The sequence below is a fragment of the Eublepharis macularius genome, chromosome 12, assembly GCF_028583425.1.
Source record: "Eublepharis macularius isolate TG4126 chromosome 12, MPM_Emac_v1.0, whole genome shotgun sequence".
Lineage (NCBI taxonomy): Eukaryota > Metazoa > Chordata > Lepidosauria > Squamata > Eublepharidae > Eublepharis > Eublepharis macularius.
In genome coordinates, this window is record NC_072801.1 from 7,907,475 (window position 1) to 7,920,953 (window position 13,479).

Sequence of the window (13,479 nt, forward strand, 5' to 3'; positions counted from 1 at the left end):
GGGACCTTTCCCTGTGCGCAAAATAATAAATAAAGTGACTGTTGCTGTAACTTTGCCCAAGAACTTACGCCACGTACACGATACGTTCCATGTCAGTCTTTTAAAAAGAGCTCCTACTGATGACAAGTGGCACATCAAAGCTCCACCCATTCCAACTTTGATTGACGACCAAATACACTATGAGGTGCAACAAATTTTGGACTCTAAACTCAAACGAAATCAGCTTTTTTACCTCATTAGATGGAAGGACTTTGATTCTGGGTACGATGAGTGGGTGAACTCTGTACATGTTCAGGCTCCTAGATTAACCAAAGCTTTTCATACTCGCTACCCATATAAACCAGGGGGGGATCTGTTTTAAGGGGGGCAGAATGTCAGGTCCAGTGTATATCTAAACTGTACTGACTCCATTTTCTAATGCTTCTAGTGTTTAAGTGCTTTCTTCCCAGGTGCACCAGTTCCCAGGCAGCATTCCCACCGGAGGCGACTGTTTTGTCTAACACCGTTCCACCAAGCATTGGCCTTGAAGGAGAGCAGCTTCCCAGGACTGAGAGATGTTGTTTTGAGAACTGTGGGGGGAGGCAAATCCAGATGGGTATTGTTACTTTGTACCTCATGCTTTGCCCTTCATTGGTAACAATGACTGTGTACCATCCTGAGTCTCCTATTCAGGACAGTGGACTATAATGGACCTTTTCTGCAGTAAAGTTTCCTTGTTCAATCAATGGACTCCTGTTTGCTTTTGAAAGGGAACCTGTAGGAAGAGCCTTATCTAGCCACAAGCTGACAGGAGCAGCCTCCGCCTGCCACCCCAGCCATCTGCCAGTGAATGCCCCCGGCTTGCACTGCATGGTGATGTCATCGTGCAGTCCGTAGCGCGCGCACTGCGCGTGCGTGGGGGGGCTTGCCACAGGTGCCCAAAACCCTGGCGCCGGCAGTATGTGCACCATGCCATCACAGACACGGCACCACACCACACGGGGGTCATTCGGAATGGCCCGAAAGTGCCTCCAAACATAGAGTTTGAACCGTGGCCCACTAACTGTTCCAGGGGAAGGATGACAAAGGGTTACTGGCCGCACTGCAGAGCTGACAACAGAAGATGGAGTGAGAGGTGGTCTGCAGGCAGGGACAGCACTGGGAGTTTGGGATGGGGGCGGGCAGGATGTTTCATCGAACCCCAATCATTCCTCCATGGATCCCTCACCCTCCTCCTTCTCAAACAGTTTAAAGAGCTCCTCTTCCCCCAGCGACAAGAGCTCTTCAGCCTCCTCCACAGCCCCTACAGGTAATTTTTGGGGAGCAGGAGTCTCTGCTGCCCCAGAGCCCTGCCCCGCACTGCTTCCCATGGGGCAACCCAGACAATCTTTGCATTTCCCCCCATGACCACCTTTTGCCCAGGACAACCCCCACGGCCAGACTTGGGTTGTCCCAGGTGCCGGCAACCCTAGATCCGGCCCTGACCACAGAAAAAAATCCCAGCTCCAATGCACTCTCCCTATCTGCAACAGCTCTCTCCCACTCCACTGCCTGCTGGAAGTGAAAGCCAGAGCTGGCAGCACGCTTCCTTTTTATAAGCAGAGGTCCCATAGAGCAACACAGAAGGACTGTGGTTGGCAGTCAGAGCTGTCTAACAGGGTTTGCAGGGACAAGATTGGTGTTCCCATGGCCACGGTACACCCCCCTCCTCTCTCCCTCCCCCTGGTGTCTGCTCCCATGTAACCAATTTGCAGCTCCACACTTGAAAGGAAGACCTGCCCATCAAGCTAAGTTGGGCTTTGACTGGGGTGTCCAGGGTGACAAAGGGAGTGCAGACAGAGTTCAGGCAGTCCCTCCCTCCATTGCTGAGGGAATTGATTGAAGGCGCCTGACTGTCTTGCTTCATGAACAGTGGACAAATGCAACAAACCAGGCTTGAGACGACCACTTGTTCATCTGGAACGGCGCCTCACAAATGGCTTGTTCATGAACAGATGAACGGGCTGTTAGTGGGTTTTTCCATTCATAATGCTGTTCATGCCCATGTCTACTCTTAACCACTACACCAAACTGGTATAGGAGAAACTCTATTCTCTTGACATTTTGTTTTGTTGGAGAGGCTGCTACGGGTATTGTGATGATGTTGATTCCATAATTCTCCTCTTGTGCTGAGGGTAGATCCTTCAGGTTTTGCTTGGTTCATCTCTCTTCTGCCCCACATTCACAACCCACAAGGGATCTCTAAGTTATAAACCATGAAAATGTAAAATGATCAACTAATACAATCCTATGCTACCTCATTTTGCCCTTTGCCCTCTGATTCTTGGCTGGTTGTTCCTATCTTTGCTGGGTTTTATTATTATAAACTGTATTCTGTAGCTCAGATTTTATTCTAAGTCACTGGGGAGGTTTTATTGTTTATACCACAAAATTGGATAAAACTACTGTAATAAACAAAGAAACAAGGAAATAAGAGAGCAATGACTTTTCTCATCTTTCAGTCTCCAATCTTGCCTTTAAGAAGCAGAATTCTAAGGAATGAAGAGAGCTTTGGGTATATGCACCATCCACACAGCATGCAAGAGAGAAGGAAGCCTCCCCCTTTCAGTCGGGACAAACAAATCCCTGTTTATAACTGAGTGGAATGGCTGAAGACAGCAGCCAGAAGATCCTGAAAACTTCAGCGCCCCAACAGTGCAATCCTAAGAAGAGTTATTTCCGTCTAAGCCCCTTGATTTCAATGGGCTTAGATTGAAGTAACTCTGCTTAGGGATTGCACTGTAAGACTCAGAGCCCTGTCATCGCTTCACCATTAGTTATATATCTTCAGCATGAAAGCACTTTGGTGATGCATTAGTAATACATCATTAGAGTATTGTCACTTTGGTGATGAATTGCACAATGCCTATGGCTTAAGTGCCTTGTGCCCCCCCCCCCCTTCAAGATCTATTATGTTAAAAACAACACAAGAGAGGAGGCAGAAGAGGACATTCTTGTTGAGTACAGAATCACTTGTAAAAGCATCTAACTGGGGGAAGTGGTGTACTAAATCCACATGCAGCCTGAGCAGCTGGCAGACAAGTACCTAATCATGATCAAAGACTTCAGCCCAGAGATCTGAAAAAGTCAACCCCAAATCAAGTCCCAGAGCACATCAATGTACTAAAGCAATCAGTTACATCAGCCAACGTTTCTATGAGCTCGAAGGACATAGCCACAAAGGAGGGTGTCTGCTGTGTGTCTGCTCTGGCTATCCCTACTTCCAAATCAAGCCAGGGACAGGTAATTCTGCAGAATGTCTGCACTGGCTACAACTGGATCAGTCACTCACGTCTGATACAGAGACTTAACCTGTTGCATCTCTGTATGAATCACCACTCTTCGTGTGCCTCTCTTAAATTTGGTGGCTGCTTCATAACAACAGGAAACACAAACAATGAAGTGGTCTCCTTGGAGGCTTATGCAGCAAGTTATATAAATATATATGAAGGTACCTTATCGCAATGTGGATTATTAGTCAAATGCCTCCTTCTAGTAGCAGTTCCCAAAGTTCTCAGACTGAGATTGGATTTCCACTGAACATGCTTAAGATGGATGCATGAAACATAAAAAAAGCAAAACATTCATTGAGATGGTAAATTAAAGACCCAACCCATGTGTTGTCTGGAGCCTCACTGGCTGTGTCTGCCAGCTACAGGCCTAGATGGAACCAAGGTTAAGAATTTCTTTTATATATACACAGGTTCATCGTGGTTTTACTACGGTTACTGTATGCATGATACCAGAAGGACTTCTAGGGCCATCTGTTAAAAGAGTCAGTTTCCATGTAGAAACAGAAAAACAGTCATTTAGAAGCAATGACCGCATCTTTATTTTTTTGGTCTTCCTAATTCCTAAGGGTTGGACAAATAACTGATCATTTAAAACTTATTTACTCATGTTTAACAAACATGAGTTTTATGCATTTCTATTATCCTTCAGCAAGTCCCATGTTTAATAATTACTTGGTGCTCATTTAGCATGCAATCCAATAACTAATTAAATATGGATTTGCAAATCTTAATTTGAAGCAAAGCTGATAGTCACAAGCTCTGCCAAGCACTTCTCAGTGTCAGTGTCAATTTTGCTCTCTTCTGTAATACTGTCTTCTGAGTGTTTCCAAATATCAAAATGGGGCTCTAATTAGAGCTGAAACACATCCACTCCTCAAAAACTCTCTCCAGAATGTTCCCATTTCAGTTTTCAGGCTGAAAGATCTCCAGGTATTCTTGGAATGCTCAAAAAATTGTTGAATTTTCTCCAAGTAGTTAACAGCTCTGTTTAATATCCTGGATACTGGAATCTAATGGTGATACTGCATTGTTTTCTATAGCTAGAATTACAATGCCATGTAATTGCCCAAATGCAGCAGTATTTAATGTTTGGCAATATCTGATAAATGTCAACATCTTGGCACACTAGAGTTTAAGAACAGTATCAAGTCAATACATAACCCATGATCTAACGACAGTGATCCAGGCAACCATCACCTTCAGATTGGATAACTGCAGTCGTTGCAGGCTGTTTGGTTTCCCTTTTTGGTGCCTTTTCTAGGGCCACTGTGGTCCTAGAAAAGGCATCAAAAAACCAGAAGCCATACAGCCTGCTACTGTTTTGCAGGCTGTATTAGACACTGGGAAGGTCAGTTTGTAACCCCTCAAAGTAGCTGCCTTCCAAAAGGCAGTTCCGGTTTTGCCATTGTGAACAGAAAATGACAGCAAAAGGGGGGGACACATGGATCATGCCTTTCCCGGGGTGTAATCTCTCTGAAACTTGGGGGGTCTTCAGAGGACAGTGAGGACTATGTACCCTGAAAATTTGGTAGGTATTGGAAATTGGGAAGGTCAGTTTGTGGGGTGTTTAAAGGGCCCTGCCCCTTGCACGTGGCAGGAAAGGGCCCTTTAAACTATCAGCTGGCATGCAGCAGGGCGGAATTCCCCCTGCCACCTACCAGCTGATAGTTTAAAGGGATCTTTAAGGTGCCACGAACAATGAACATGTCTGTGAACAGGGTCATGTTCGATACTGTTTGTTGTTCGTTGTTCGTGGATGGCAACAAACAATGAACAGCTTGTTCGGTCCCCCCCCCCATCCCCGTTCGTGCCCATGTGTAGTCTGGGCCCGGAATCCTGCTGCTTCAAGAGGAAGCCTGCCAGCTCTAAGGAAAAACAGCAACTACCTGTGAAATTATTGGGGGGGGGGCATTTTAACACCCTTTGACTCTCATTGTCCTCCAATGGGTTTTGCCAGCAATTCAAATGAATGACATGATAAAACCTGTAAGGAAATACAAGAGAAGTTCGAAGAGAGAGAGGAGAATAGGACCGCCAAGGCCCAGCATACACTCCTTCAGAGAGCCAGTTTGGTGTAGTGGTTAAGAGTGTAAGGATTCTAATCTGGAGAGCTGGGTTTGATTCCCCACTCCTCTGCTTGAAGCCAGCTGGGTGACTTTGGGTCAGTCACAGCTCTCTCAGAGCTCTCTCAGCCACACCCACCCTACAGGGTGATTGTCGTGAGGATAATAATAACACACTTTGTAAACTACTCTGAGTGGGCGTTAAGTTGTCCTGAAGTGTGGTATAGAAATTGAATGTTATGTTATTATTATAAATCACCAACAGACCTTCTGACAGACAGACCTCCTTCCCAGTCCCTACTACAGGATTGAGTTGTGCAAGGAAGTCCAGTTCTGCCTGTTCTACCATGCTGGCCTCTTTAGAATAACAAGCAAACTGTTCATTTTATTTTTTTTCAACTTGTATCCCTCCCTTTTCAGATATTTCTAAGACGTCTCCAACTAATGATAAAACAGTTCAATAAAAATGGATAACCAACTGCAATAAAATGGAATAAAATGCAAATATGAGGATTAAAAACAAAGTAATTCAATAATGGAGAGCATGGGTGGGGGACCCAATGCCAACACTTCAGCTTATTATGTTTGAAAAGCTATAGAAATGACAATTACCATCAACCCTGGAAGGAAACCATGCTGGGGAAGAATAGGAAGAGCAATTTCCTACAAAAAAAAGATGAGCCCAAGTGGGAGGTGGGTGGGTCAAGCAATCATATTTGAAGAGCAACCCCCACCCCTCCTCACAGCATGTTACTCATCATATTTGGAAGGCTAGGGTTTGTATCATGGGATGGAAAGGATACTGGCAGAATGGAGTAATTGGCAGGGAAACAAGGCACCAGAGTCAGCAATGTACATTTTGTGAGAGATCACAACCAAACACAGTCAAGAGATACTGACAAAAATGCAAACTATTTCAGAACAAGCTCAGCTTCAAGAAAGAGAGAAAGGAATCAGTGCTGCATGGGATCTCCCCCCTCTAAGGGTCAAGCTAAACCAGCAGGTTTTTAAAGAGTTGGGTCCAGGTTTATGAAACCTAACTCAAGTTTCCCGCAGCCACACAGCAGCTATGAGGAATACTGTTAAAAATAAAGGAGAGCCCAAAGAGCCTCAGAATACCACCCCAGGAGGAGGACAGGCTCCTGCCTCCCCCCATCCAAACCATTTCCCTGTGTCAAAATAGCATGGGAGGTGGGGTATTTCCCCATGTGTACAGAATACTCCGCAAGGAACAATAAAAACAGAGACCATCACCACTCCACTTACTATTTTGGAAAACTGCTTTAGGGGAGGGAGGGGTCCTTTCTCCCCCCCCCCCCCATGGTGGTATTCTGGGGTTGCCTGGGCTCTCCTTTATTTTTTAACAGCCATTCTTCACACCTGCTGTGTGGCTTCAGGGAACCCAAGTTGGATCAGGGGAACTCAGACCCAACTCTTTAAAAACCTGCACATTTAGTTTGATCATAAGAGACCTCAACAAGGATGCTTTAATTTTTCATGATGCAGTACAGCACCTCACCAGATGGGTTCAGAACCGGAAGCCCCAGCTCCAGTAGTTAAAAACCGCCCTTGCTTCCTTCCGTCACTTTTTCTAGTGGCCGTTAGCAACCCAGCAGGTTTGAGTGACTCTCTCCACAAGACCATACAGCATGCCTCCCATTTTATGTTTTTCAAACTTGTTCTCTCAGACAGGTTGACAATCTGTTGGCATGTAATAAATACTGTGGGTCCTAGGTAATAGATGGCACTGTGGACTTCAATGGAATTGCAAGCATTCAAGGGGGGGGGGCATTTTCCAGATACAGCACACAACATCCCCCACTCTTAATTCAGGAGGAGGAAAGCAACTCAGAATACTCAAAAAACAAAAGCAATGAATCATTTTCATTCTGCTGTTATTTTAATGGCAAAGTGTTAGCAATGAACATTTTAATTTTTATCTGTACTTCTTGGTGAGAAAACATTGATGGGAGCTGACATTGGTGGGGTGGAGGGAGCAACATGCAGCTACGCTTACCTGTTTGATGCCTGAAACAATTATTGTTCTTACTTAGGTAAGAAGAGGAGAAAAACTAACCTATCCATTGATTCATGTATGGTTGCCACCACCGTATCCTGAAGGCTCATGGACGGCTGGAGTGTGAGAGCATCCTTCAGCAAAAGTCAGGGAGACACAAAACCTGCCTGTTTTCCCTTACTGCTTCCCCAGGCTCTCCCTTGGAAACTGTAGGCTGCCTCTGATCTAGATACAGTACAAAATTTCAAACATTACCTAATCTAACTTGCATATTCCTAGATCCAGAGGAGTTAGCTGTGTCAGTATGTAGTTGCAAAACAGTAATAAGTCCAGTAGCACCTTTAAGATTAACCAACGTTATTGAAGCATAAGCTTTCAAGAACCACAGCTCTCATCTCACAAAGACAGCTGTGGTTCTTAAAAGCTTATGCTACAATAAAGTTGCCTCTGACGAAGAGCGCTGTGGTTCTCAAAAGCTTATGCTACAATAAAGTTGGTTAGACTTAAAGGTGCTACTGGATTCTTTGCATATTCCTGTTTTCATGTCTTCCCTTGAGGGAAATTAACCTGCAAGTCTATTTTCACACCACTTTCTCTTCCTTCAAGGCAATTTTTGTTAAAATTAACACCATTTTCAGCTTTCATTTTGTGTCAGTTGCAGATAAGCGGTATGAAAAAAGCATCAAGCAAACATTACAATCATCATCATCAATGGGGATAATTGAAACCTTGATGGTATAACAAAACCATAAAGAGCTGAAAATAGTCATATTGGCAAATCCTCCCATACATCCTTTGCTTTCTGAACAACTGTCATGCTGCACCCAATTGGGCAAGTCAATGGGCTAAACTGTACTAGGTGGCAAGCACACTCATGTTGACTAGTTGTGCTAATTTGCGGACAGAAATGTGGAAGGGAACATAAATCACACTTTTCACTGTTGTTTTTGAAGATCCTTCTGCTTTGTACAGTCTTTAAATGCAATGTATATGTCATTAATATTTACAGTGCTGATTTACTGATACACAATGTTGGAAAACACATACATTTCGAAGGGGAATTCAGGACAAAGAAACAAAACAGAGAATCCCGGATTTGATTCACAGAAAGGAGAAGGCAAACCAGAGTGGGATTGGGGGGGGGGGTGTGGAAATGTCAAAAATGAGAAATTCTAAGCCATCTCTACTTTAGACTTTGCTGGCAGCTCTTGATTTTTGACAGATGTCAAAAATGAAATCTTGGGAGCTGTCACGTGTCAAATACAGTCAACTTTTAAACACCATTGCATGTCAACTATCTAATGCTGTCAGAATTTGAAAATGCCACTGTGTGCCTGCAAGCAAATACTGTCAAATATCAAACTGCACAGAAAGGACCTACAGTGTGTCAGGAGGGCGGGCAGAGTTAACAGGCCACCACAGATTCCCTGCACACACACACACACACCCCGTAGCCTCAGCCACAAACAAAGAGCATCCAGAACACCTTCAGTTTCAGATCGCCTATGGTGAACAGAATATGCACCAGACAGGCAGGCAGGCAGGCAGGCAGGCAGGCAGGCAGACAGTCTCAATTTGTTTATCTAAAGATGAAGTGAAAGAAAAATGAAGATTTAAGCTTGTTTTTTACAATGTGACATGAGAGACAGGAGTCCACAAAAACAGTTTACAGAGATAAAAGATTCATGATTTTGGCAGAACTTTTTTGTGGCTGAAAAAAGGAGGAAATAAATCACCTATTTTTTGCCCACCTCCTCCTGTCAGGCCAGCAACCCCCCCCCCCCCAGCACAGCAGGGAGAAATGAGGCTCTGGTTTCAAAGGTTGCCCAACTTCAAGAACTTAGAATCACAGAATCACAGAAGGGCTGGAAGGGGCCCTACAGGCCATCTAGTCCAACCCCCTGCCCAGGGCGGGGTCAGAACTTCCCCAATCCCCTCTGCTTGGTGTTCTTGCCTCTGTCCCATTTACCCACAAATGCGGCCATCTCGCCTCATCACTTGCATTGGATTTGTTTGCCTTCTTTAGATCAAAGCAGCACAGTTCCTCAACCCTCCCCCAATTCAAACTCTCAAACTTCTTGAGATTCATTCCTCAGCTGAGAACCTCTATGCACTTGGTGCCTTGTAGTTCAGGCTTGTTATCATGACAAAATATGACAACCAGTGCATATCTCTTCTACTGAAAGAGCTCTGGACTCTAGGGGTGTACACCCCAAAAGATTCGGGTTTCCCGCTTTGGGAAAATTTGGAATTTCCAGAATCCCGAAGTGGCAAGCCACTTCAGGATTCTGGTATTTAGCTTACTTCGGTATGCTCCGTAAAAATTCGGAGCATACTGAAATGAGGAGAAGCAAACCCCCCACCCCCTAGGGCAAACCCACCCTCCACCCACAACCTTACCTGGCCGGCAGGGAGAGGGGAGGCTGATCAGCTGGCTGGCAGGGAAAGCCGGAGCCAGCTCCCCCGGGGCCTGCGTGCTGCCGCCTCCACCACCACAGCAGCCAGCTGAGTGGTGGGGAAGGCCAGAGCTGGCTCCTCCGGGGTCTGCATCGCCTCTTCCACTGCTTTGCAGTGGCATGTAAAGAAGCCTTTAAACCCCTGCTGGTTGGATCAGCTGCTTGGTGTGGATCTCCCCAGTCAAGCAGCTGATCCCAGGATTTAAATGCCCCTTTCTGTGCTGCTGCCAAATTGTACTAATCGTACTAAGTTGAGAGGGGTGGCAAATACAGTTGAAGACAGAGTAAAGATCTTGACAGGCTGGAAAACTGGGCTAAAACAAATGAAATGAATTTCAACAGAGATAAATACAAATTTCTGCGTTTAGGAAGGAAAAATCAAAAGCATAATTATAGGATGGGGGAGACTTGTCTTGGCAGTAGTATGTGCGAAAAGGATCTAGGGGCAGGGGTCATTTCGTAGAAAAAGAGCTGCAGGAATGCATTAGCATAACTCATTAGCATATGCCACACCCTTGACATCACCAGAAATGTGTCATTAGCTTAACTGATTTGCATATACCACACCCCCTGACATCACCTATCCTGGCTGTTTTGGACCCCATCCTGGCCATTCAGGGCCGAAATTAGGCCCAAAATGGCAAAAGGAGGCTGAAAAATGGCCAAAAAGGGGCCCAAATGGTCAGGATCGGGCTGCTGCTGAGTGGGAGAAGGATCCACCACCCATCAGAGGCCTGATCCTGGCCATTTCGGGACCAATCCTGGCTGTTTGGGGCTCGATCCTGGCTATTTTGGGCCCAAATTGGGCCCAAAATGGTTGAAAGGGGTCCAAAATGGCCATGATCGGGCCCAAAATGGCTGGGATTTGGCTGCTGCCAGATGGGGGAGTGTTCTCCCACCTGGCAGTGGCACAATCAGGGCATTTTGGCCCCAATTTGGGATGAAAATGCCCAATCCAGGCCGAAATGGGCACAAATTAGCACAAAAATAGCCATTTGGGGCCCAATTTGACCCAGATTGGGGCCAAAATGGCCAGGATTGGGTTGGTGCTGGGCAAAGAGGGCTTCCCCTGCCAGGCACCAACCCAATCCTGGTGGTTTTGGCCCTGATCCTGGCCGACACAGGACCCAAATGGCCAAAAATGGCCATTTGGGGCTCATTTGGGCCCAGATCAGGGCTGAAATGGCCTGGACCAAGTCAGTGCCAGGCAGGGGAGCATTCCCCCTCCTGGCACTGACCCGATCTGGGTCAGTGCCAAAACGGGCCCAGAATGGCTGAAAAATAAGGTGGTCAGGGCTGCCAGACAAGTCACCTCTTTGGAGAACTGCCGGAATGGTGTTCTGGCGCATTCCCCCTCAAAATGAACCCTGTCCAGGGGTCTTAGTAGACCATACCCTGAACATGAGTCAGCAGTGTGATGTGGTAGCTAAAAAGGCAAATGCAATTTTGGGCTGTATCAACAGAAGCATAGTGTCCAGATCATGAGAAGTGACGGTATCGCTCTACTCTGCTCTGGTTAGACCACCTAGAGTATTGTGTTCGGTTTGGGGCACCACAATTTAAGAACGATACCGACAAGCTGTCCAGAGGAGGGCAATGAAGATGGTAAGGGGTCTGGAGACCAAGTTCTATAAGGAAAGGTTGAAGGAGCTCACAATGTTTAGCCTAGAGAGGAGATGACTGAGAGGTGATATGATAACCATCTTCCAGTACTTGAAGGGCTGCAATATAGAGCATGGCATGGAGTTGTTTTCCACTGCCACAGAAGCTCGGACCAGAACCAACAGCTTGAAATTAAATCAAAAAAGCTTTTGGCTAAGCATTAGGAAGAACTTGACAATTAGAGCGGTCCCTCAGTGGAAGAGGCTTCCTCAGGAGGTGATGGACTCTCCTTGGCTAAGGCTAGATGGCCATATGACAGCAATGCTGATTCTGTGAGCCTGGGCAGATCGTGAGGGAGAGGGCAGAAGGGGTTGCATCTGTGCTTGGATTTCATGGTCCTTCTTACATGCCCAGAGTGGTGCCGATCGCCACCTTAGGGTTGGGTGGCAATTTTCCACAGGGTGGTTTGACTAGGGATCCTGGAGGTGTTTTGCCATCTTCTGGGCATGGAGCAGCAGTCACTGGGTCAGTCGGGGGGGCGGGTATTTGTGAATTTCCTGCATTGTGCAGGGGGTTGGACTAAATGACCCTAGAGGTACCTTCTTTTTTTTCCTGTTTGAATTTTCCTTATTTAAACTATAAATTATACACCATAGCATAATAAACAATAAACATAGAGAATAAAAAAACACAGTTCTAAACATGACACACTAAGAATACATATATCTATAAAATTAAGAGGAAAAGAAAAAAGAAAACAAAAAAACCCTAAATTACACTACAAGTTGAGTTCCGATTTTCTCTGCAACAAGTATATATCATTTCTAGAGTCCCACTTATTCTAAGTTAGTCACAAAACCCCCTCTTTTTTCTATTGTTCATGTTTCTTAATCCATAAATCCAGATATCAACAAATCCTTGTTATCCATTTCATGCAAAAAGTCTATTAGCGGTTTCCATTCAGTCAAGAAGTTAACTAAAGTCCTTTCTCTAATTAATGCAGTAAGTTTTGCCATTAACCCCACCCACCGTTCTCCTGACAACCCCGCTCACACCAGCCCATGGCCATGCCCCTCCCCTGACATTCAAGCGAGGGGCAAGCAGTGGTGCAGCCAATGGAGAGGGCCAGGCTGGTGGCTGCAGCTTGGTGCACCTGCAAATGCCCGCCACCGCTGCCACCACCAAAAGAAAAAGGTTCCCCCTCCCTGAAAAATAGGGCCAGATAGTAGGGAGCTGATCTCTGTTGCCTGGAGATCAGTCGTAATTCTGGGAGATCTCCAGCTACCACCTGGAGACTGGCAACCCTAAGTAGTCCCCAGGTTCCGGAGAAGCAGGTGGGGGGAGATGGGGCCGTCAATGAGTGACAGGAATGCCCATTGGGAACCATGTGAGAGGCCAGGAGGCCGTTTGGAAGCGAGGGGAATGAAAAGCGAGCTCAGACTTGCTGCTGTGCAACTTGAACACATCACTGCATCTCGAGAGCGAGAATGGGGGCCAGACCTTGACAGCCATGTCCCAGTACTGGGGACATGCCCCCCCAGAGTGAACTGACAGACCCTCCCCACGCCAAGTCCATCCCTGCTTCCGCAAACACATCCCCCACCCCCTGGCAGCAACTTTCCACCTGCAGTGACCATCTTCCTGGCTTATCAGATGCCAGCAACTCAGACTATCAGAGAATGAAAGTCCTCAGTGCCCCCCCCCAGACATTCATGGGACACAGTTCAATTCCTACCCCTCTGCCTGAAGTTACATTGAGGGGGGAAGGGGGCAGAGAGGCTGGACGGGGTGCCGCTTGATTCATTTGTGGGGATGTGTGAGTGGACATGTGTGACAGGGTGTTGAGAGAGGGGCTAATGACAATGTCAGTCAGGCATGCAAACACAGAAGTTTGTTGTTTTTCAACAGGTTTTATTAAACTGGAGAAAGTGCCACTGTCCCTCGATAGCCATTGAACTTTGCACTCTCTCCAGGGAAGAAGGGCAAAGTCCAGAATGTCTGGCTAACAATAACCACTCAAGTTTCCTTGC